This window comes from Astatotilapia calliptera, chromosome 3 (genome assembly GCF_900246225.1).
Source record: "Astatotilapia calliptera chromosome 3, fAstCal1.2, whole genome shotgun sequence".
NCBI classification, from domain to species: domain Eukaryota; kingdom Metazoa; phylum Chordata; class Actinopteri; order Cichliformes; family Cichlidae; genus Astatotilapia; species Astatotilapia calliptera.
The window spans coordinates 30,348,703-30,375,555 of NC_039304.1; the positions used below are offsets into that span (position 1 = coordinate 30,348,703).

Here is a 26,853-nt window from a genome sequence, read left to right on the forward strand (position 1 = left end):
TACATCGTCTTAGACTTTAAATGCCTTAAAACATACTCCACCCATGGTGACTGCATGGACCCGCCTGCTGGTAGAACTGGTTTTTCCAGGGTGTAGCTGTCACACTGGTTTCTTGCCTACTAAGGACTGGATAATTAAAACAATAAAGATAATATTCTAGAAAGTACTTTTTCTAACTATAAAAATGACACATGGTCAATATAAAGTTGATAGAATGCAGTCTATGCATATTTTGACAGACACCAAGAAAGGCCAGTGCCAGCGTCACTGCTTGTAGGGCCGATGCACAGGGACAACAAGTGTTGTGCCAAAAATTGATTTCCGGTATTAGAACTGTTGTGGCTTGTTGGACTATGATCTGTGAAACATATGCCAAACACATCTCTCATGAATGATATGAAGCAATTTTGAGCCACAAATACTTTTCCTGTCACAATGTAGAGGCTGCAATCAGTTTTTGGCAAAGTGACTTTATAAATCCTTTATATCTGGCATCATAAAAGATGCAGAATCATAAAGATACTTGCAAAGGTGTTATTTCTTTATTTTATATATAAACTCTTGATAAATACTGTTCAATACAGTCTATGTGCCGCTATAAGAAAAAAAAGATATTACAATGTTAGTTATGCAACATACTGTTACAAACAACACTCTATCAGTGGAAGTAAGGAGGTTCGTGTCCTTATTTGGCCTTGTCTAGTTCACAAATAGGTCATGCTAAACAAGGAAATATGAGGAATTTTCCCTCAGTATAAGAGCACAAGCATTTTAATTATTTACTAGATGAAACAGCAACACAACAAAACTTTAGTCCCTCGGTTAACAATTTATCAGGATAACTGTAAATGACTGTTTAGAGGTTGTGGTGTTACAATTCATATAAAGGAGAAAACAGTGGCCTTGGAGGGGGGGTTGGATACCTTCAAAAACCTCTGAACTGTGACTTCATTCCTCCACACCCACCTAGAAGGAAAGGTTTGTAAAAAGTCAGCAATCAGCAAGCTGCTTGCTTGTCCCTGACCTCCAAATGGTAAAATTTACCAAAGTTAAATGAATAGGTCTGCCTTGAAATACTGGTATTTTTTATAAAATATTATACATAAAAAATCATGTCATTTAAAAAAAAAAAAAAAAAAAAAAAAAAAAAAAAGGTAGTTCGCTCCTTCCGCTTCAGTACTATTTACAAATGGACACAACTATCTACAATACTATATACCAAAGCTAGTAATTCTCAGAAGACACTCACAGGGTTAAACACTAAAGGGTTTGGAGGGCAAGGACAGGTTTGCTGCTGCCAGTTGCTGCCAGAGGAATGACTGCTGGAGGCAGTTTTTGAAATGGCCTGTCCCGATTCGTGATTGAGGTGTGAGACAAACGACTGCTGGTCCAAGTGCGTCAAAACAATGATTTTATTAAACACATGTGTGGAAAGATACACAGCTCTATATTGCCAACACCGATCTTCCGTCAAAACATACTTTCAACATTGTTTTATTATGTCAGGGTTAATGCCCCTTCTCGCGTTAAACAAAACATCAGACAAACAAACATCATTAGACAAAACATCACATGTATAGGTTATAATTAATGACAGTTCAACAAGTTTCCGTGTTCAACAGCATTTTTCCCTATATGGCTGTCTGGCCCCTCCAGATGCTTCCTGTGGACCCCGGATCACTAGTTGCTAAGCAGAGACAAAGCAAGATGTCTTTCACCTTTACCCTAGAAATTATACTTATTGTCTGTGTGTATGTGTAACGGAGCGGAAAGGCTGATTTTACTTCCACAGTGGTTTTGTGCGAAGGAAGGAAACCTTCCTCAAAACGGGCAGAGCAGTGGAGCCGCCAAGGGAAAGCACACAATTTAAACTGTAAGATTAAAAATATAATTTATTATATTTAAATAGTTAAAAATGTAAAATGAATTAAAACAACCTTGGCCAAGGGATAACACAATAAAAATCAATAAAACAACATTAAAAGTCCAGTGGGATCCGCCACGATATAAAAGTCAAAGAACTAAAAAAGTCCAGCGAAGTGATGTAAAAGGGGAACCCAGCGGAATCCTCGCCTTCCTCCCCGCATTCCGCGTCCTGGTACGCTAAAGAAAGGGAGGGAGCGGCAGTCACTATTCTTTTCGGCAGTTTTCATTCAATAAAAGGGGATAAGTCGAAGACTTACCCCGGGTGGGCAGAGCTCTCAACTCCGCCCGCCGCTTCTTTAAAACTGCAAATCGGCACCAGCTGTCTCGCCGCCTCTGCTCTCCCGCAGTGCACAAGCTGGGCTCTCGTTGCTACTGCCGTCCGCCTGTTCACTCCACGTCCCTAGTCGCTGGTGGTGGCGCGTCCCCAGTCGCTGGTCACCTCCTAACGCCCAGCTCCACCAGCTCCACCAGCCCCTTCGGCTTGCAGGCGCCGCCGCCGCCGCCTGGCACCACTTACGCCTGGCCGTCTCTCAAGCCTCTCGGTCGAACTCCTTGCTGTGGTCTGTCAGGCCCTCTTATTGGCCTCTCTGGGATCTCTCGCAGGTGTGATCAGTTTATTATCAGGTAGGGGCGGAGTCTTTCCAGGACAAGTCACCAAATAAATACCATTAAAACATGCAGTAAAACTCATAAAAATAAACCAGTGTACAATATTAAAATATTAAAAAGGTAAAACGCAGCAAAACATGCATAGTAGAAAAACTTAGATGACTTGTCCCTTTCCACCCCGTGACATCTGTAAGCATGTTAGGCCTTCATTCACAGCATACAAGTCATTTCATCAATATATCAGTTCAGACATAGCGCTGAACGATGCTTTTAACCTTCATTAGACTATATGCTCAACTCTATCATGAGCACAAATGCAATGTGTGCAATAACATGATTGAAACTATATGTTTAATAAATGGAATAAATGTTTAATCAAATGGCACAGCTCAAAGCTAAAAAAAAAGATGTAAAAGAATCAACATGATATGAAATGATATAAACCCCACAGGCCAAATGTTGATCATAATGTCTAATTATTTAGTATGAGATATGTATAAAAACTTTGGAGAAGTAATTTAACAAATAATTCAAAAACTATTTTTGGTCATGCAACATAGAACTAAACACATGTGACATATATGTATATGACTGCTAAAAATTCTCACCACCGAAACTTGAAAATTATAAATGCTCAAATGAAGTGTTTAACTTCAGAAAAATTAAATAAAGGGAGAAAAATCTCAAATTTCTGCTTTTCTGTTTCACATTGAGACTGAACAGTCTCAACCAACTTTACAGATAATAAATCTCGACACAGCTTAACAATTGTGAACAGTTTAAGAGGCTCCCTTTCTCCCCCTCTTTTAATTTAAATTTTAATTATGAGAGAAATTTTCCTTAAAAGGGTTGCAAATGCATTAACCCTTTAAAGCCGGTCGGAGCAGGCACGCTCTGTTTTGCGTAACTATTTTTAAATCCCGGTGTTCTGACAAACCATCCTACTTTGGCAAACCGTCCTACCAGTAGGATAATTTTACGCTACCATATGACAAACTGCCCTACTTTGGCAAAATGTCCTACTGTACGTAATTTATGCACATTTCTGCTGCCAAACAATAATTCCAGCACAAATTTAAGTAGGTATGACGGTTTGCCACTTAACTTTGCCCATCAGAGTATGTTTGTAGCTGATATTCATAAAGCCAGTATTAAAGTGTGCTTGTAGGTCACATTCACAAAGGTAGCATGGTTTGGCACGTAATTCTTCCTGTCAGAGTATGCTTCTAGTTTATAATAACAACAGTAGCATGGTTTGGCACTTGTTTGTAGAAGCAGTCTGCATGCCAAGGTGCTTAAGTTATACAGCTGTCACCATTGAAGTGATTGGAACACCTGACTATATAAACTTTGACAATGAACTCACTCCATTATAGTTACAGTATATATTTACTGAATATATTTACAGATACATATATTTGACATTTATAGATCCAACAGAACACAGGGAGAAAGAACTGAAAAAGAAACAGTGTACAAATTATGCACATTTGTCGCACAGGTACTTGACCAGGCTGCTCTCATATTGAGCACATCCAAAATGTGCCCATCTGGAACAAAACTCGCACTGCACCTGAAGAGGGAGAAGGGGGGGGGGGGGGGGGGGGGGGTGTGTGTAAGTGTGTTAACCAACATTACGAATTTTATGAGAAAATAATTACTACAGTGGCTTGCAAAAGTATTCGCCCCCCGTGAGCTTTTCCACATTTTGTCAGATTGCATTCACAAACATGAATGTCTCTACCAGTCTCTAGCTGGTAGAGACAGACCCTAAAAGACTGGCAGCTGTAATTGCAGATAAAGGTGGTTCTACAAAGTATTGACTCAGGGGGCTGAATAATTACGCACACCCCACTTTTCAGTTATTCATTTGTAAAAATTGTTTGGAATCATGTATGATTGTTGTTCCACTTCTCACGTGTACACCACTTTGTGTTGGTCTTTCACGTGGAATTCCAATTAAAATTGATTTGTGTTTGTGGCTGTAATGTGACAAAATGTGGAAAAGTTCAAGGGGGCCGAGCAGGCACTTCTGATGGAAATACTGCCTCTGTTCCATACATCAGAAAAAAAGGTGTGTATTTTGTTGTGGTGTGTACTTTTGACCGAAGTGAAAACAGGGTGGGCTCTAGATACAGATCCCAGTTATTCTGCTGGTCATTCACCAGTTTTCGGAGGGCTCTAAATGCAGGCATAGAAATATGTAAAGACAGTAATGAAAGTTTAATTAGAAGTAAAGAAATTAATAAATTATTACGTAACAATTAAGTTTGAATAACATAAGTAATGTTATTAAAAACTGATAGATAAAAATTAGGCATACCTTTTTATGTTGTCATTGGTCTTTTCATCTAGACCATTGGTCTGTGGATGGTATGCTGCTGTGACACTTTTTTCAATTTGCAATAACTTGCAAAGATCAGAGTTGAGCTTCAACAGATGAGGACAAGGTTCTTATACTTCTTATACAAGCACACAAGAAAAAATCTTTGACCCCAGTGAAGTAAAGTTAAAAAATGTAACTGAAAATTATGTAACACTTACTTCATTCACAAACTCTCTGCCTTGTTCTGAAAAAATCATTTTGGGGCAGCCATGTCTATATATAATGGACCACAAGCGCTGAATACACTTCAACGGTAGCACAGCAGTCAGTGGTTTCCCAACTTTTTGACACTGGTCACATTCCAGAATCTTTAAGGTAAAAATATTTATGGAGTTCACGTAAATGTTCAACATTCTTATTTATACAAAAAAGTAAAAAATCACCTAATGACATATTCTCTAACGAACAATCAATTTAGCAACAATACTTTGTGCGCGTCTTCAAATCTCTGCCAGGCCTACAGGTTATTACTGTAATATCACTAATTAACCATATTTATTTATATTTTGCAAGTGTACAGTTTCTCTTTTAACTGATATCAAAAAAATTGCTTATTTTAAACACTATTTAACAACAGTACAAACAGTTAATACATACCCATGTTTTAATGTCAACTGTCATACCAAATCAGTAAAATCTGGAACACACTGCATTTAGCGTTTTGTGTGTGCCAGTGTGTCCTCCAATTGGAGATGAATGAAACTCATGAAATGTCTTCCTGGCATCATCCATGGTTTTTACTACTCTTCTGGTTCCAACAAAGAGTTCTCCATCTGCAGTAAAACAATATATATTTAGAAATTAATTTAACCACATATATGAGTTGTTAGTATTAACAATAAATTACTGACCCTTTTATTTGAATTTTGAGGCATATCTTCTGAGGTTTTGCCTCTGAGCCTTGTCATATCCTGAAGGGTAGGAGCCCGCAGAAATGAACGCGTAAATCTCTTCCCACTTCTTCTCCAATGTAAGTAAACATTTTCTTATGAGCTTCAATATGTGCAGTTAACAATGCAAATAATGAAACTTATTAAATAACGACATTACCGAAACAGCCTAAAACACAGAAGCTGCGGACTCAAAAGTGTTGTGCAAATACTACGTGTCCAGTAACTTGACAGCAGACTTCACCGAAGCTGCAAATTCGACAGTTTGGTGCAGAAAGCAGATAGCGACTTCACTTTAATATTGACAAACAATCAAGGCTTAAAAAATCAAGTATCAACATCAATAAAAAGTACTAATACTTACTACTTACCTATTTTCCTGCATATATGACAACGGATAGCGTGAAATCACAGCCAGATGCGCTTAGCTTCCCTTTTTGTGTTGTATGCGCACACATGCTCAGGAACAACGGGTAGGACGGTTTACGGGGTAGGAGAAATTCCCAGAACACCTGTAGCACTGCAACCACATAAGCTAGCGCAATAATTTCTTTTGCATATGAAACCGGAGGACTTGATCTTACATCTTATACCATCAGCTTGTCCTAAGTCACGGTCTCCTTCCACATATAGCTTTGCAAAAACTGCATAAAAAGCACTTGCAGCAACAAAAACATAATATTTCAGAAACACCCTTTGCCGATCCGATCAGCTGTTTGTAACACTTCCTACGTCCATCAGCGCGAACTATGCATGTCCGCCATGTCCTGCCTGAAACTGGAAGTGACGTCATTTTGCGGAAATGTAGTTTTTTAATATCAGGACCTGATGAGCCTAAGGATTTTTGTTTTTATGTAATGTGATCAGCTCCATGAAATGTGCTATAATGTGGGATAATAATGCTTCCTCTTTCTGATTAACCTTTGTTATTGTGGAATATCACTTTTTTTTCTTATCCAACTTTATGTGTTTTTAGTCCAAATAGCAATCTTTACATATAATAATAAAAGCAATTATTATTTACATTAAAACTTAATGTAAACAGTCATTACTCCAGCAAATCTGTCTCTAAAATTAAAATAATTCAAAATATCACATAATTGAATACTCAATTCACACCAAATTGTTTTATACAATACATCCCATCATCAAGCCTTTGGTAGAGTGCTACAATTGTCCTTTCTGAGTAGCCTTGCATTCAGTAAGATGTTTTATACCCTGCAGAAACATTTTGTTCGGTACAGCTGGTTTTGATTCAGTTATGTTTTACGCTGTCAGATTAACACATCTCTGACTAATATTTGCGTGGAAAAAACTTTTGTAGGTGGTAAAACACACTGGGATAGTAAGGCTAGTAGATTATTTAAGAGAGAATTTTTGAAAGGTGGTGTCAAATGAAAACATATCAAAACAGAACACAGTAGAAAGAAAAAAGAAAACTAAATAACCAAAACTGAAACTCACCACTTTTTCTTCTTGTGCCAAACACAACAAGGATCATCCTGCTGGGGGAAACTGGAGCTGGGAAGAGCAGCCTTTCTAAAACTACATTAGGAAGGAATGAGTTTAAAGTCCTACATTTTTCTGACTCACAAACAAATGTTTGTGAAGCAAAGTCTGGATCTGTCATTGGAAGAAACCACACTTTGATTGACACTCCTGGTTTTTTAGTCCAGGACGTTCAGAGCAGGAGCCGAAGCATGAGATACAAAGGTGTGTCACAAAGTGTCCTCCTGGTCCTCACGCTTTCATTATTGTGCTCAGAGTGGAGAAATTCACAGAGCAGGAGACGACTGTCATCAGGAAACTGCAGGAGTGTTTTTAGCAGAGGTATTTAAATATTCTACAGTTGTCTTCACGGATGGTGACCAGTTACCTGACAGGATGAGCACCGAGGAGTTTGTCACAAATAACAAACCTCTGAAAGATTTGGTAGACAAGTGTGGTGGTTGGTGCCACGTTGTAGATAATAAGTACTGGAAAAACCAGCAGGACAAGTACAGGAACAACCAGTTCCAGGTGACACAGCTGGTCAACACAATAGAGAACATGCTGATGGAAAATGAAGGAGGCGGCTACACCACTGAGATGCTGAAAGACTGGCAGAGACAACAAGAAGAGCGCACTAAACCATCATCATTATCAGCCTCTCTCCACAGAGGCTACAGACTTTTGACCAAATACACAACCAAAAAATCTGTCAAAGTCCTGGTAGGTGTAGCTGTGATCGTTGGTGCACTGCTTTTTTTAAAAACTGTGACCACAGTGTCACAACTAAGCATATGCATAAGCACTTAAATACTTTAAATGAGAATAACAGAACATTTCTATTACAGAGGCTAGAGCCTGTCCCAGTAGTCACAGGTAGAGCACACCTGGACAGGTCACCAGTCTGTCAGAGGACAAACACAGAGACAGACATCAGAGTAACAAATCTATTTAAAATTAATGTAAGTTTGCTGCAGCTGTATGTATGAACATGTGTTTCTGTGCTCACAGTCCACCTCTCAGGAACCTGCAGTTCATTTTTAGTCTACTTTAAACAGACCTCACAAAAGGCTGATGTGGCTGGATCAGTAGTCTGATTTAAGTACAGATTTAAGTACTGGTGCATCACTTCACTGCAGTCTTACGTATTTTCCCCACACCTGAATTAAAAAAATACTGATATATACAAATAACAACTTCAGCTGATGCAGCCTGACTCAATCCTAAATGTTCAGCACACAGAGACACAGAGGTACCGTTTAAAGTTTAGTGTTAACCTGAGTCACTGATCATTTGCAGTATTACAGAGTCCGGCAGTCTTTGCATGATGTCTACGTCACTGTACGTTTCTAGCTGACTCTCAGGTGTGACAGGTGTGCCAGCAGGAAAGAGTAATAATAACCTGCATCCTGAGGTTTGTCATGCAGGATTAAAGGAGCCAGGCTTTGTTCACACAGCTAGGATTGTATTTTACACTGACCCTGGGTCAGTATAAGTATCATACAGTTTAAACGAAGCACTGAAACTTGCACATATTTATTATAGATGCACTGAAGCTAATCGAGATATTTACTGTCAATCTGTGGCTGCGATTAATCACTTTACTGAAAACTTTATTAACTAGTAACTTCATCATATCTGATATCATATCTCACAGTACAATAATATTGAATGGGTTGCATTGTTGTATTTTGTCATGTTTCTCAGGTCTTTGTCTGAATTTCTACGAACATTATTGCTAAGGATTGTCTTATTGCATTGGAGTCACACTGGGTTAAATATGTACACTTGGGTTTTAAGGGGTATTTATTATTTTCTTCTTTTTTTGGGTTGTATGGAAGCCCCAAACGCAATTTCATTGTTCTTGACAATGACAATAAATAAATACTACTACTACTAGTCATGACAGAAGCTAATATTTCTGTGCTAACATCGTTTAAACAGTAACAGCTTTACTCCAATATAAGCTAACGTTTACACCGTAACTTTAAGCTAGCACCATAAAGACGGTAAAACATGTAATAATATCTACAAATGCATCTTAAAGCTGTTATATTAGCACTCTGTGTATTACTAACATAACCTCATCAACATTATTGACACTCGCTGACTTTTAATAGTCATTCTATAAATGCTGTCCGTTTAACCCTCCTGCCATCCTTTAAAAAACTCACACCCATCACCCTAGGGACCATTCTCAGCCACGCCATAAAAAGACCATATATCCATATTTTATTCCACTTTAAATTAGCCAACCTTGTAAAACTACTTCTCCCTGAAATATTCATGTAAAGTTTTAATTATATTTTCGTTGTTTTAACCCTTCAAATCCCAGTGTTATTACATGAGCGCCCTGTGTTATAAGCCCCAAAAACCAAAAAACGAAACTAAATATTTCCACAAAAAACCAGTTGAAGTAATATGTGATTGTCATTATAAGTAGGCCTTTAGATGGACCAAAGATTGGCACCAACATACATTTTGACCTGCCATTATTTTTTTTGCATTTTTTTTGCAATTTAAAAATTAAAACTTCAAGGCCCTGAGTCTTCATTGACATCCAAGAAAAGAAGAAAAAATAAAATCATATGATGATAATTTGGGGTTGAAAAATAGCGTTTATAATGGAAGTCAATGGGCAGAAAATGGTCCCCAGGGTGATGGGTGTGGGGATTTCTGCTGCTCAGCCATTTTAGGCTGATTTAAGGAATTCACACTGGAATATTAACATTGACAGGTAAAAACTATCCTGTGGCAAGTTTGGTTATATTCCACTGAACACAGTGGAAATGGCAGCCATTTAACACATAGCAGTGGCACAAAAAGGTCCCAAGAAGGCAGGAGGGTTTAAATGGTCTTACCTGTACACACTGCTGTATCCACCGGATTCCAGCCAGAGTGGATTCTGGAGTCTTCCACGCTCCTGTTAGTGATCCTCCATCTGGATGGATGATAACAACCTTCTGAACAATCTAGCAGGAGATGGCCCATATCTATGGGACTGATTTGTGCTAATAACGCCCAATGTATGGACTGATAACAGCCGAAGCGGGTGAATAAAGTCACCCAGTAGCTAGCTGTGCCATTACCCAGCATACATCACTCCCTCCGTAAATACAATAAATAAATACTACTGTGGCTGTAGCTCAGGTGGCAGAGCAGGTCAGCCACTAATCAGAAGGTCGGTGGTTCGATCCCAGGCTGCCTCCTGGCTGCATGTCAAATATCCTTGGGCAAGATACTAACCCCATGTTTGCCTACTGGTGTTGGTCAGAGGGCCCGGTGGCGCCTTTGTCCGGCAGCCTCGCCTCTGTCAGTGCGCCCCAGGGCGGCTGTGGCTACAATGTAGCTTACCATCGCCAGTGTGTGTGAATGGGTGAATGACTGAATGTAGTGTAAAGCGCTTTGGGGTCCTATGGACTAGAAAAGCGCTATACAAATGCAGGCCATTTACAATAAACGATACAAAAGTATCGTTCTACCTGTTTTTGAGGTAGTTGTTTACATTATATAATTTATTGTGTTCTGTATACGTCACTACAATGTGATTTCGGAAATATATAAATATACGGACAACAGGCTCTTCCACGGCAATCTCTTGTCGTCAACAGAGGCGGAGCCAGACATTTGAAACACCCGGGGCTTAGCCCAAAAGGGTAGTATGCATGTGGGATTTTTTTTTTTTTGGGGGGGGGGGGTTGAAATGACTGAAAGATTAATAGGCTCTGTTTTGAGTTTCGTTCAAAAAAGAATGACTTCATATAGGGAAAAATATATATCACATGTGCAGGACACCTTAAACTAGTTTTTTAATTAAGCAGCAAGGCAGAACAAAGTCGGGGCTGTATCAAGACACGCGGACTAAACCCCAATTGAATGGGTTGCATTGTTGTATTTTGTCATGTTTCTCAGGTCTTTGTCTGAATTTCTACGAACATTATTGCTAAGGATTGTCTTATTGCATTGGAGTCACACTGGGTTAAATATGTACACTTGGGTTTTAAGGGGTATTTATTATTTTCTTCTTTTTTTTGGGTTGTATGGAAGCCCCAAACGCAATTTCATTGTTCTTGACAATGACAATAAATAAATAAATACTAAATACTAAATACAAATTCAACCCGACCCAGAATTGATCCGGAATTAAAACAGGACTACAACAGTTCAAAATCAGGACTACTTGGTATTTAACCAAGACAGAACCAGAATCAGAACTACACTGTTAGACTTTTCATCGCCACTTTACGGTAACATACTGGCGTCACTGTTGCCAGCGTCATACCGTGACGCCGTGTTACGGTAGCTTACCGTTCTGCAGGATGATACCGTTTTTTGCTGGTGTGGTATAATACTCTTGGACAAATTATGGTAACGCACCGTAGCCCTTTTTACGGTATCTCACTGGCGACAGTGACGCCAGTGAGATACCGTTATGTCGTTATGTCGTAAATTACGTCCGAGATATTCGAGTGTAAGTGAATGCAGCATCGGCTTCTGCACTATGTGCATCACGTTAGCAAAGGTAGGAGAGCCAAGCACGAAAGACGGTACTGCAGGAAACAATTTTTCGAAAGAAAATGAGGACAGAATAAATGTCCCGGTAAGTAATATTAAGTTTGTTGAGTTTAGTAAACTTCGGTGAAATTAGAATACCAAAGAAAAAATAACACTTAAAGAATTATTGCAGCCGTCGAATATTTCAGACAGTATGCTACTGAGGGGAGCTAACATAAGAGTTATGAGTTATAAGATGTAATCTAAGTCGTAACATTGCTGTATGGAGCTGCAGATTTGGTTGCAGGTTAACATAGCTGGACTGGCCATCGGGCATACCGGGCATATGCCCGGTGACTTTTTTTTTTTTTGTAATGGCATGAACAGTGAGAGGTGGTGGATTGGCCAGATGCAGGTCGATGTGTAAAAATAACTCAGTTGTTTGGTGGTGGCTATGGCGGGGCTTCCACAGAGGCCAGCAGGTGGATGAGGGAAGAGGAGGCAGGAGGAGAGCCCCGAGGCAGCCACCAGTCCGAGTGTCAGGTGAACTGAACTTCAGGTAAGAAGTTATGACCTGCAGTCTATCTGGGTCAGATATAAACCAAGTTTAGGTGGAGTTTATTTTTGTTGTGCTGACTTTTTACCGTCAGTTGCAATAACTCGTACTGCGTTCTAGCCAGCTTGACGGAGTTTTTATACAGTACAGCTGGGTGGGTGCTATGATGTTACTAATAGTGAACTTTATTTTATTCATAAGGTTAGTTAGTAGAGTTGCCAACGGCTCCTTAAAAAATGGAATGGTCCCTCATTCAGAGAAAATATTACACGTTTCGTATTGAGCTGAGAAGAGACGCAGTTCGTCCCGGACTTTCGCTATAATGAAAAAAAGACACAAAGCTGGAGTTATTCTGTGTTTACGCTGCACAGCTGCCTCTTCTTCTCTCATCCTCTCACCCTCCCTCTCCTGTTGCTACTTCAATCATGAAACTGATCAATGATCAGCTGATCGACTTTTCTCTCTTGTTTATTTATCGCCCACTTTGCGCCAGAAACAAGAAACCAGCGGATGTCGCGCTAAACAACAGCAGCACTTTTAAGCTTGATCAGCTGTTGTTAGAATTTATTTAATATTAATTTCTAGTACCTCTAGGTTGAGAGGTACCGGCTAGATATAGTCGGGCTCACCTCTACACATGGCTTGGGCTCTGAAACCAGTCTCCTGGAGAGGGGGCTGGACTCTGTCTCAGTCTGGAGTTGCCCCTGGTGAGAGGCGGCGGGCTGGGGTGGGTATCCTAATATCCCCTCGGCTTGCTGCCGGTACGTTGGGGTTTTTCCCGGTGGACGAGAGGGTTTGTTCCCTGCGCCTTAGGGTCGGGGAACGGGTCCTGACTGTCATCTGCGCTTATGCGCCGAGTGGCAGTTCAGAGTACCCAGCCTTCTTAGAGTCCCTGGGGGGGGGTGTGCTGGAGGGTGCTCCACCTGGAGACTCTGTTGTCCTGCTGGGAGACTTCAATGCTCACGTGGGTAACGACAGCGAGACCTGGAGGGGCGTGATTGGGAGGAACGGCCTCCCTGATCTGAACCCGAGCGGTGCTCTGTTATTGGACTTCTGTGCTAACCACAGTTTGGCCATAACGAACACCCTGTTCGAACATAAGAGTGTCCATAAGTGCACGTGGCACCAGGACGCTCTAGGCCGTAGGTCGATGATCGATTTTGTAATCGTATCAGCAGACCTGCGACCATATGTTCTGGACACTCGGGTAAAGAGAGGGGCTGAGCTGTCAACTGATCACCACCTGGTGGTGAGTTGGATCAGGTGGCGGGGGAGGACGCTGGACAGACCTGGTGCACCTAAACGCGTAGTGAGGGTGTGCTGGGAACGTCTAGCAGAGGCCCCAGTCCGCGGGATCTTCAACGCACACCTCCGGCAGAGCTTCGACAGCATTCCGAGGGAGACTGGGGACATTGAATCCGAATGGACCATGTTCAGAGTCTCCATTGCCGAAGCTGCTGCATTGAGCTGCGGCCGCAAGGTGGTGGGTGCCTGCCGTGGTGGTAATCCCCGAACCAAATGGTGGACACCAGAGGTGAAGGGAGCCACCAGGCTGAAGAAGGAGTCCTATCGGGCTTGGTTAGCCTGTGGGACTCCGGAGGCAGCCGACAGGTATCGACAGGCCAAGCGGAATGCGGCTCGGGCAGTGGCTGAAGCAAAAACTCGGGTGTGTGAGGAGTTCGGAGAGGCCATGGAAAAAGACTTTCGGACTGCCTCGAAGAGATTCTGGCAAACCGTCAGACGTCTCAGGAGGGGAAAGCGGTGCTCTACCTGCACTGTGTATAGTGCTGGCGGAGCGCTGCTGACGTCGACTGAGAAAATTGTCAGACGGTGGAAGGAATACTTCGAGGACCTCCTTAATCCCACTGAGACGTCTTCCGAGGAGGAAGCAGAGTCTGGGGATGAGGGGAGTGACCCGCCAATTTCCGGGGGCGAGGTCACTGAGGCAGTTAAACAACTCCTTGGTGGCAGAGCCCCTGGTGTTGATGAGGTCTGCCCCGAGTTCCTGAAGGCTCTGGACGTTGTAGGGCTGTCTTGGTTGACACACCTCTGCAATGTTGCGTGGAGATCAGGGGCAGTACCTGTGGACTGGCAGACCGGGGTGGTGGTCCCCATCTTTAAGAAAGGGGACCGGAGGGTGTGTTCCAACTACAGGGGGATCACACTGCTCAGCCTCCCTGGGAAAGTCTATGCCAGGGTGCTGGAAAGGAGAGTTCGTCCGTTAGTCGAACCTCGGATACAGGAGGAACAATGCGGTTTTCGTCCTGGTCGCGGAACACTGGACCAGCTCTTTATCCTCTCCAGGATACTTGAGGGTGCATGGGAGTTTGCCCAACCAGTCTACATGTGTTTTGTGGACTTGGAGAAGGCATTCGACCGTGTCCCTCGGGGTGTCCTGTGGGAGGTGTTGCGGGAATATGGGGTGTCTGGCCCATTGCTACGGGCCATTCGATCCCTATACAACCGTTGCAAGAGCTTGGTTTGCATTGCCGGCAATAAGTCGGACTCGTTCCTGGTGGGTGATGAGCTTCGCCAGGGCTGCCCTTTGTCTCCGGTTCTGTTCATAATTTTTATGGACAGGATTTCTAGGCGCAGCCAAGTGGCGGAGGGCTTTCGCTTTGGTGGCCTCAGAATCTCATCTCTGATTTTTGCAGATGATGTGGTTCTGTTGGCTTCATCGGGTGAAGGCCTCCAGCTCGCACTGGAACGGTTCGCAGCCGAGTGTGAAGCAGCGGGAATGAGGATCAGCACCTCCAAATCTGAGGCCATGGTTCTCAGCCGGAAAAGGGTGGAGTGCCCACTCCGGGTCGGGGATGAGTTCCTGCCCCAAGTGGAGGAGTTCAAGTATCTCGGGGTCTTGTTCGCGAGTGATGGGAGAAGGGAGCCGGAGATCGACAGACGGATTGGGGCTGCAGCTGCAGTAATGCGGACGCTGCACCGGTCCGTCGTGGTGAAGAGGGAGCTGAGTGTAAAAGCGAAGCTCTCAATTTACCGGTCGATCTACGTCCCTACCCTCACCTATGGCCACGAGCTGTGGGTAGTGACCGAAAGAACGAGATCGCGGATACAAGCGGCAGAAATGAGCTTCCTCCGAAGGGTGGCTGGCCTCTCCCTTAGAGATAGGGTGAGAAGTTCAGCCATCTGGGAGGGGCTCAGAGTAGAGCAGCTGCTGCTCCACATCGAAAGGAGCCAGCTGAGGTGGTTCGGGCATCTGACAAGGATGCCCCCTGGGCGCCTCCTGGGTGGGGTGTTCCAGGCATGTCCCACCGGGAGGAGGCCCCGGGGCAGACCCAGGACACGCTGGAGAGATTATATCTCTCGGCTGGCCTGGGAACGCCTTGGTATTCCCCCGGACAAGCTGGAGGAGGTGGCTGGGGAGAGGGAGGTCTGGGCCTCTTTGCTTAGGCTGCTGCCCCCGCGACCCGGCCCCGGACAAAGCGGATGAAGATGGATGGATGGATGGAATTTCTAGTATCAGCTGATGTTTGCTGGAGCCACAGCTGTAAAGCTGCTGGTCATGATGTCGGTTTGGATATGTGGTGAGAGGGAAACATGAAGATGAAACCAGGAGATGTCCTTACTGAATCATCAGAGCTGAACAGTGATGGAGAAACAGGTTTACCTTTTAGGTGACATGAATGAGTTGAAGGGAAGTTATGAACTGTTTCTGAGAGACAAATAACACCAGGATCCTTTTCTAAGTAGCTGAAAGCTGGTAACTGTGCAGGGGCGGGCCTAGGAAAGTTTTGCCAGGGAGCCAGGTAGGGCATTAACAGGGAAAGGCGGGGCACAAAGAAATACTTTTCTTTCTTATTCTCATTTAAAATATCTAGCTTTTATTAAATAATTATCTAAATCTTACAACCAAAGTTTTTATCTGACGTAAAATGTATAGAAATCATACATATACCAACAAGACAGTTTACATATGGAAAAGATATATATAAATCTTATAAAGTTTGTATCTGTCTTGTGTGAAACTTGTATGAAAAGCATACAAGAGTAAAAACAGATAAGATCCCTTGAAAAATTATATAATGAAACTTGTATGTTTTGGATACTTACTAAAACAATATATGAAAGTAATGAGAAAGTGGCTACTTTCATGAGTTAAGTCATATAAGTTTTTACTATTTCTTTTCCATATGGGCACTGTCACAACAGCATTTGTTTTCATTCAAAGTCTTTATGGCTTTAATACCTGGTGGGCCGGTCTCTAGTCAAAATGCCCGATTTTCTGTCCCAGTCCAGCCCTGCAGGTTAATACTGGCATTGTCACCATGCCAGCTGACTGTATTTCATCATCAGCCAGTGTTGTTCTTTATCAATATTACCAAAGTTTACCATAAGGCAGCATAGAAAGTATTTACTTGCTTTCAGGTTTTATTCAAATGTTAGTCTTTTCAGTTGTTTCCCCACTTTTTTCCTGTTTCAAAATCAAACACCAGTTTGTGAGAAGATTATCTTCTTTTTTTAACAGGCAGATAAAGTTTTACATTGGCATTGGCTAATTTGTCAATTGTTTGTTACAAATGTTCATATTTTAATATTCAAAAATGTTTTTGCCCAAAACATATGTGCACTATATGTCAGTAAAAATACTATGCAAATATTGCTGTCCTTGAATGCTGAATAAACACTGACTGATTGTATCTCTTGTACTTTATCAATGCAGTATCTAAAAACTTTGCACCGTAGTGGTTAAAATCTCATTCTAATAAGAGTTAAAAGCGCATTCGGTTATTAGGTTTACAGGGTTATTGAATTATGGTTAACGGTTGGTAGAATTTTTTTTTAAACATTATCTGCCAATTACATCTGCCACCCTTCTCCAAATCTGTGCCCCTACCTGGCCCCCCCAACAAAAATTTTCTAGACATGCCACTGCAGAGATGATCACACACTTGAAGTTCAGAGATGAATGAAATATTTCTACTTTGTTTGAAGTTTGACTGCAGGTCAGAGTTTGTCCAGCAGGTGGTGCTGCTGCATGAAACCAAACAAACTGATTCATCATGATGGCCGATGCAGTTTTACTATTCCTCTGTGTGCAGATTATTTTCACTTAACTGTTAACTTTGTTTTGCTTTGTTCCATCAAATCACTGAATACATTTTTTTTCGAAGCATCTGGACTTCTTTAAGTTGCTTGAAAGCATTTCACCTCTCCTCCAAGAAGCTTCTTCAGTTCTAAGTTCAAATGGTGAAAGCCACAGATTTAAGCCCCGTGGGAATGTCCTCCAAGAGAGACATTGACTATTGATCCTTTAGCTAATTACACGAGCCAAGGTGTAAAAATGGGTGTAGGTCACAATCACAGTGAAGAAAAAATTAAATAAATGCTTGCTGTTCTTTAACGTCACAGTTTGATCAGCTCAAACATCTCAGTTCATCAAGGTGAACTGGTTCATTCAGGTTTCTTTGTTAGAACAGAAAACAATCTTGATTAGTAAATTTAATCTGTTTCATTCATATTACATCATGCAAGAGATCAAACTAAATGTGAGACCGCAGCTTCAAAACTCATTTTACGTAATCTAAATGCTGCCTTTTTTTTTTTACTTTAGCACCAGGAGTAAGATGCACTCCAATTCCAATACCAACTTCTTTGGAGCAATAATAACTCAGTTGTGCCAAAGATACTTATCGTTAACATATTTTGTCTTTCTTCTTTGGGTGACTTTTTATTCTCTTTCTAACACATACTCAAATAAATAGGTGAATGCTACTGTTATTATTTTTATCTAGTGTCTTGTTAATTGACTTTCATTCAGCTGTTGATAAACATTGATTACTGTGTAACACAATCATTCAGTTTCATTTTCAAAGTTGCAGCTTTTACTGCTTTTAAATGGCCTGTATTTATATAGCGCTTTACTAGTCCCTAAGGACCCCAAAGTGCTTTACATATCCAGTCATCCACCCATTCACACACACATTCACACACTGGTGATGGCAAGCTACATTGTAGCCACAGCCACCCTGGGGCGCACTGACCGAGGCGAGGCTGCCGGACACTGGCGCCACCGGGCCCTCTGACCACCACCAGCAGGCAATGGGTGAAGTGTCTTGCCCAAGGACACAACGACCGAGACTTTTACTGCTCTAAATCCCACAGCAGCTCCAACTGCAGCACCTACTGCAGCCCCCACTGGAGCCCCTATACCTCCAAAACCAGCTCCAAGAGCAACTTCAATGCCAATTCCAGCAGCAGCTCCAACAATAATGTCATCCCAATTTCCCAGAGTAAACGCGTTCCTTCTTTCTGCTTTGTATCTTGTTTCTTTGGCCGTCATCTTTGGATTTTCTTTCTGAAGTTGTTCCATCTCTGTTTTTATGGCTTTCTCTGCCTCTTCAAACTTTCTGGTGGTGTAGCAGCATCCTCCATTTCTCTCAGTCATTGTGTTGCTTTTCTTCAGCAGCTCTCTGACCTCAGAGGGATCCTTGTTTCTGTTGTTAAAAACATGATATCCTCCACGGCACTGACTGATAATGTCATTGAGATCTGGATGTTTGATTGCTTCTTCTATGGTGTCTTTATTCACATCATCTTCATGGATTACCAAGGCCATCATGTAATCAGCTGCTTTTTCATCAAATATCTTCTGAATGATTTTCACAGTTTTTTGTTCTTCTTTGGTGAATCTGTTTGGTTGGATCACAACCAGGAACACATGAGGACCAGGAGCAGCAAAGGAGATGCATCTAACAATCTCTCTCTTCACCTCCTCTTTAGTTAGTTTAGTTTCATACAGACCTGGAGTATCAATTACAGCCAATGTTTGACCTTCAAACTGACATGTTTCCTCTGACACTCTGATGTTGTTAAAGACATGATATCCTCCACCGCACTGACTGATGAAGCCACTGAGAGCTGGATTATCATGATCATGTTTTCCATGGTGACTTCATCCCTCTCCAGATTGTCTCCGTAGGTGAACAAGGCCATAGTGTAACATGCTGACTGTTCTCCAAACATGTTCTTGATGATTTTGACAGTTTCTTGTTCTTCTTCTGTGAATCTGTTGGCCTGAATCACAACCAGGAACACATGAGGACCAGGAGCAGCAAGGAAGATGCAGCTACTGATCTCTTCCTTCACCTCCTCTTCAGTTTTTCTGGTGTCAAATAAACCTGGAGTATCAATTACAGCCAGTTTTTGACCATCAAACAGACCTGTTTTCTTCTGACACTCTGATGTTACTGTGGAAAAAGATGATGAGGATTTAAAAGCTTTTTCTCCTAAGATGGTGTTTCCCGATGCACTCTTCCCACCTCCAGTTTTCCCAATAAGAACAATCCTTAGATCAGCCTCTCTGAACATTTCAATGGTGAAGTATCTTCCTCCATTTCTCTGAACCATTGTGTTAATCTTCTCCAGCAGTTCTCTGACCTGACAGGGATCCTTGTCTGTGTTGTTAAAAACATGATATCCTCCACCACACTGACTGATGAAGTCACTGAGAGCTGGATTTTTACTGATTAATTCTTCTATGGTGTCTCCATCTGACTTCAGGTCATCTCCATGGGTGAACAAGACTAATGTGGAACATACTGACCTTTTTCCAAACATCTTCTGAACCATTTTCACTGTTTCTTGATCTTCTTCTGTGTATTTGTTGGCCTGAATCACAACCAGGAACACATTAGGACCAGGAGCAGCAAAGCAGATGGCTCTCTCCATCTCTGCTGTTAACTCCTCTTCAGTTTTACTGGAGTTACACAGACCTGGAGTATCAATTACAGCCAGCTTTTGACCATCAAACTCTCCTGTTTCCTTCTGACACTCTGATGATGTCAATCCAAAAGCATTCCCTTTTCCTAAGATGGTGTTTCCTGAAGCACTCTTTCCAACTCCAGTTTTCCCAAGAAGCAAAATCCTTAATTCTGGCTTCTCTGGTTCCTTTGGTTCTTCTTGCTCTGGTGAAAAGGTAAAGGCAGGTTCAGTATAAGGAAGACTTGTGTTGTTTGTAGACTGAATGTAAAATTTAACAGGGGCAGGGATAGCTCAGTAGGTAAAGTGGTCGCCCCATGATCGGAAGGTCGGCGGTTCGAATCCACTTAACGGCTACCCTGAGGTACCCCTGAGCAAGGTACCGTCCCTACACACTGCTCCCCGGGCGCCTGCTTAGTGGGCTGCCCACTGCTTCACAGAGTGAATGGGTCAAATGCAGAGAAAAACAAGTAATTTCCCCATGGGGATCAATAAAGTATCCATTATTATTATTATTTTCCCTTAAATCTACTAAATATTTTGTACTGAAAAAAGAAAAAGAAAAGGGAAACAAGAAAGCTTATTCTGAGGGGGTCAGGTGGGCACTAACTAATTTTCCAGGAAATTATTTCTGCACCAAAAAAAACCCCTAAAAACAAACCTGAAGTTAAAGAGCTGTATAGAAATAACAGGACTGCATTTGCACATGTATCCTTGTCAGAGAAGTACAACACCAATAAAAAGAAGTGGCGAGGGTGTGTCAAATTAAATAATAACAGGATGCAGTTGTTGCGGCAATTTTGTTAAATTTGTATGAAATATAATTTGTATTCATTTTTGTTTTTTCTTTAAAACAGTAAGAATATATTTACCCAGTTTTGCTATCTAAATTTGCAATTAATTTTACTTTTTTAAAAGTTTTGGAAAAATGATTAGTTTGGTAACTTTCGGACCCTGCCATTAAATAAGGTATTAAGAGCACACTGTGGGGGTGTGGTGGAAATGTTTTGTGTTTTGTTTGCCAAATGTCAGGTGGGACAACGGGTAGGTTTAAAATGATTTTTGGCCACTTTTTGAACTTGTGGAATCAGATTAAGTTAACTTTCGTTTATGTTTAAATTGTAAGGAATTATTGGGTTGATTTTTTGTTTATATTTTATGTTACGTTCCCCCCGAAGGGGTCTAGGCATATGAGTGAGGGGACCAGTAACAAATGAGTCCGGAATCAGAATGAAAAGGAAAACAGACAGAGTTGTTCTGTATTAATAGAACTTTATTACGAAATGGTACAGGTGGATTACAAACGACATTAACATTAACTTAAAGGGCCGGCAACGCCGTCTTACCAACAACGCCAAAGAAACAAAGAAAACGCTCGCAGCCACGAAAGGCAGGAGGACTACCAAACAAACACAATAAAAAAGGAGGCACTTCCCACACTTCCTACCCTACTCCCCACCACGGGGAGACACTCTCAGGGCCCACAAGCCCGTCTGCTCACTGGTCAGAAAGAGGCTGTCTGTCCAACATCTAGCACCAAAACGCGTAGAGCCACCGAGGAAAAAAGCCACCCTGCTCACAGCTCATCCCCAGTTTAAATAGCCTCAGAGGATGATTGCTGACTGGAGTCAGGTGGCAAACGAGGCTAATCAGCAGCAGCTGTGTCCTGGGGAGAGAGGAGAGTGAGAGAGACAGAGAGGGGTAGGAGTGGCAAGAGGGGTGGAGGCGGGGAGAGTGGGCAAACACCCCACCCACACACTCCCACAGCCTCACAGAACGTAACATTTTACCACGAAATAAACACCATATATTTTCAAAGAATCAAGTTGGAAGTGTGTTCTGAAATAAACCACCCGTTGCCACCCATGGCCTTTTCATGGACTATTTTTCTGTTTTGGAACTTAAAAGGTTGTGACAGTAGTAATTTTATAAACCCATATTTATATTTTATTCAACATATCAAATATTTAAATTGTGATATTTTACTATTTCACAAAAATACTGACTCATTTTTAATTTGATGTCAGCAACATGTCTCAAAAAAGTTGAGACAGGGGAAACGAAAGGCTGGAAAAGTAAGTGGTACTGAAAAAGAAACAGCTTGAGGAACATTTTGCAACTAGTTAGATTAACTGGCAACACAAATTGTTTTATTGGACATACAAAAAGCATCTTAGAGAGGCAAAGTTACTCTAGTGGTCCAGAGGTGTCATTTCGTGGGTCTTTTGATCCAGCATTTTGAGTTTTGTGCCCTTTTGTATTATGTTCTAGTTTCTATGGTATAGAGTTTAACCTATTAGTTAGTTAGTTCTGTTTGAGTTCTCTATGTTTCCCTATTTAGTTCTTCTCTGTTTAGGTTCCTCCAATGTCTTCAGTGTGTGAGTCTGTCATGTCCTCGGTGTTTAAGTCTCCCTCGCCCTTTGTGTGTCTCAGTGATGTCTTTGTCTCCCTCTCTCTCCTCTCCTCCCCTTGTTTACATGTTTCCTCTTGCATCTCATTCCATGTCCCCCAATCCGTCATGTGGGTTCTCCCTGGCCCTATGTGTTTGCTTTTTAATTATGTCTATGTCCCATCTCCCGTTTCTATTTCCCTGCTGTTACGTCTTAGGTCTATGTCTCTGTGCTTCCTGTTTTATTTTGACAGTTTTGCGTCCCATGTTCATTGCGTACAGTTTGCTTCCCCCTGTCTTGTCGTTATGTTCATTCATCCCACCTGTGCTCCCCATGGGTTTCTTTTTTCTTCATGAACCTCATGTCTATTTATTAGGGGTGCAACGATACTTGTATCGATATTGAACCGTTTGATACAGTGCTTTTGGTTCAGTACGCATATGTATTGAACAATACAAATTTTTTTATTTCTTTTATCAACTTTTCTTCTGACGATGCTGTCTGTGTTGAGCGCTCAGTGGATCTGCGTTCCACTACTCCGCCTAGGCTGCACTGTCGAGCGCAGATCCACTGAGCGCAGCACAAGCTAGCAAGACAGAAGCTAAGCTCGTTGCAACATGGCAAATTGAACCTCCCCCACCCTCATTCAGATCTGGCCTTTGGAACTATTTTGGTCTTCATGTGAAGTATGACGCTGAAGGTAAGTGTGTCACGGACAAAAGTAAAACAGTATGTCGGATGTGCCACGCAATGCTCAATTACATGGGTGGGAACTACTGCGTTAGCGCAGTTTGCTCGTTAACGTGTTGACGCTGTCCAGCCCCACGCACGGGGCAATCCGTGGTAGCTCGTTAATGGAGATTTGCCGTGTTGTGGCGTTAACGTCATTTCAGATTAACACTGACAGCACACAACGAATATGACTGCACATTTACTCCGACATCATCCTAGTGCAAAGACAAGTGGAAGCAGACAAAAACAACAAGCACGCATGCTACAAACTTTACCCGAGTCATTTAGACAGCCGTTAGCACATGATTCTCCTTATGGGGACCTGATATGGTTAATATGCTGCTGAGAATATAGCCCAGAAGAAGCGTATAGTATAGCTTTTGTTTTGGAAAGAGCCATTTCTCTGTAATAAACTCATCTTTTCCAAAGATGAGTGATTCCTCAATCAGATAGATTTTTTTTTATTACTTTGTTGTTTCAGCAACATTAAATTTAAAAACTGTACTTTTGAGTTAAAATATATATTTGTAATTTTAATAAATGACAAATTAAAAATGCATGAACATTTTTTTGTATCGAAAAAATATCGAACCGTGACATCAAAGTATCGAACCGAACTGTGAATTTTGTGTATCGTTGCACCCCTACTATTTACGTGTTAGGCTGCCATTCATTCTTTGTCACGTCGTCTGTGTCTTCACGCCATGTTTTCAAGGCTCCATATTTCCAGGTCTTCATGTTTCCATGTTCATTTTTTCCAGGGCTTGTGTGTTTAGTTTAGTTTTCCCAGTTTAGTCTTAGTGAGTTCCCTTCCTGCCTTTTGTTTTGTATGTCGGTTATCAACCTGCAATAAACAGCTTGCCTTCTGTTCCACCTCACTCACGCCTCAAGTGTCTGCATTTGGGTCCTCTTTCTCTCTCCACACAGTCTGCCAAAATATACCCAGACAGGTGGTACATTAGTACCTATAAAACTAACAGCTTGCACATCTGGAAAGACCCCGTCAATGCTGAAAAGTATATACAAGTTTTAGAGCTACATCCAGACAACATATTTTTCAGAGACCACTTTGAATATTAATGCAAGACAATGTTAAACTGCATACTGCATCTATTACAACAGCACAACTAGAAGAGTCCATGTGCTGAACCAGCCTGCCTGCAGTCCAGACCAACTTTAAACATTTTGAGCATCATAAAATTAAAATACAGTCAAGAAGATCCAGAACTGTTGCACAACAAGAATCTTATATCACAAAAGATTGGGACAACATTTCTCTCCAAAATGTTCAGAACTGTTCTCCTTTGTTCCCAGATGTTTAAAGATTGCTGTTAGCTACTCTTTATATATAAGCATTTGTACCAAACTTTGAACTGGAAGTCTATTTAGAATGGATAAGTAGCCTATCTGACATGAACAACTGGATGATGAATCTTTAATTAATGTCTCACATAGCAGGTAAGATGGATTTTAGATTTGTTTTTGGTGAAAAAAAATCTTTTTTTATGGAATATTATACTCTGCTTCATCCAAAAGGTGAAAACATAAGAGTAATAATGATCAAAATAAATTCTACTGTAAGTGAAAATGAATAGAACTTTCTGGCATTCATGTAGGTATTTTCTTGTCTTACTCGAAGACCACTTAAAGTGCTTTTAACAATTCACACATTAATCATACACTCATAGAGCACTTTGTCATCTTTCTTCAGGCATTTCATCGACCTCACATCCACAGAATATATGAAATCACCAACTCTAATTCAAATGTTATTTGTCACACAATTAACCTAGTAACCATGTCTCTGGATGGTAGAAGGAAGCTGGAGTAACTGGGGAAAACCCATTCAGGTACAAGGAGATCATGCAAAAGCCAGAAAAAAAGATCACTGCCAAGTTTTGAACCAGTAACCTTCTTGCTGTGTCAGCTATTGTAGATTTTGCCTCTGTGTCCAGCTGCTGTCTCCAATATCTGTATGTCTTCCTTCTCCTTTACATTTAACTATTTCAGTGTTTGAGGACTCCAAACCAGTAGGCGCCTGACTCTGTAGGAATATGGACAAATGTGCTGGGAACTAAGACAGTGTCAAGGTCCCCCATTTGATTTTTGTCGCCATTGTCCTATTAAAAAATGCACACAGATATTGTAAAGTTTCTCATTTTAAACGTGGTATGTTTTCTATGTTCTATTGTAAATAATTCTGGGTGTGTGAGATTTGCTAACTATTGCACTGGAACTGGAGTTGTAGATTTGGTGGGTGCAGCATTAATGTGCTGTTGATTAGAGATGCTAGATTAGTGCAAGCTGCCCAAACCACAAGGGGAGGTGTTGAAATAGATACGTATGAAACCTCAAAACTGTTTCACAGGAGTTTGCTGCCCTATGCTTCCTGTTTCAGAGTGCTGAATGTTTATCAGTGAAGAGAACAAATGTTGAGTGAGACGAACAAGAAAACACCTTCATCACTTCATTCCTCTCAGCAGGTTTAATGTAAATGTGTTCAAATCTTATTTTACTTCTTCTTGTGTCATCAAGAAACTGTTGACTATATTACTTAAAAAGCAATTCTTTTCCAAAAAAAAAAAAAGGGGGGGGGCAATAATAACAATAACATTAATAATAATAAGAGCAATATGCAATAAACATACACTCATTCTCTTATTTATTAAGTCATTCCTTTGCTCATACCTTTCTTGCACTTAAAAAAAATCCACTTTAAGTTACTGTGTTGTGTTTAGTTGTCCAACGTGGGACAGTTTCCATTTTTGTTGTACTATTGTACTGGGTATGACTGTGCAATAAAGAGTTATCTTACAAAGTGTTTAGAGAACCATCAAAGATGCCAAAGATGAACAGAAATTGTTAGAGGAAGAGATCAAACAAGAAGATAAACTCTAATAATGACTAGAATCAGAGAATGTTGAGTTTTATTACCCTTTTATATGAAATTCATGTTATAGATTAGTCTTTTTAAATATACTCACCAAGGCGAGCGTATTTGCTGGCCATGTTGTCTTTTACGGGCAGGTAATGGGTGATTTTCTGTGTCTGCTAATGTTCTGCTGCTCAGCAGTTTCTTGTTTATCACTTTGCAGTGTTTGAATGTGTGGAAACATATCTGAGAGGTGGGGCAAAAAGGTCAGAAGGAAACAGAAACAGTTAGTTGATGGTTACATGTCATTCAAATTGAGTTACTTTTGTATGAGAGATGAGTTCATACTTTGTGCATGTTTTGTTTTGGGAGTATTTAAAGAAAAAAGAGGAGAGCTCATCTCTAATCTGGGTGTTCAAACTGTGTAAGTGTGGAGCTCTGAGCACTGACAGATAGTCACAAACTTTGTTTTTAATATTGATGTATCTGTTGCTTTCACAGTCTTGCATGCAGGCTCTGTCCCCTCAGAGGAACCAGCTCTTGGTTAAACATTTTCACTGCAGGGCACGTTTTAGTGAACCAGCTGCTATCGATCTCCACACCTCAACTACAGAAAGACACAATTTATAATAGCAGTTCATTTCATGCAGTGTCACACTAGTAGCTCCCAAAGTGCAGAGCCATTGCAGGGGGGGGGGGAAGAGTGCTTGGACACTGCTGGCATAATGTACAGGTTTTTGACGGGGCTCTTACACAAACAGAAAGCAGAGGTTGAAGCATCGCCAAATATGCTTCCA

At 41.3% G+C, this 26,853-nt stretch overlaps 2 pseudogenes; one reads left to right on the forward strand and one right to left on the reverse strand.

Moving 5' to 3' along the window:
* Positions 1-7,286: 7,286 nt before the first annotated feature.
* On the forward strand, positions 7,287-8,089 carry LOC113014243 (GTPase IMAP family member 7-like; annotated as a pseudogene).
* A 106-nt stretch (positions 8,090-8,195) lies between these two features.
* Positions 8,196-26,193, reverse strand: LOC113014250 (GTPase IMAP family member 8-like; annotated as a pseudogene).
* Between the last annotated feature and the right edge of the window lie 660 nt (positions 26,194-26,853).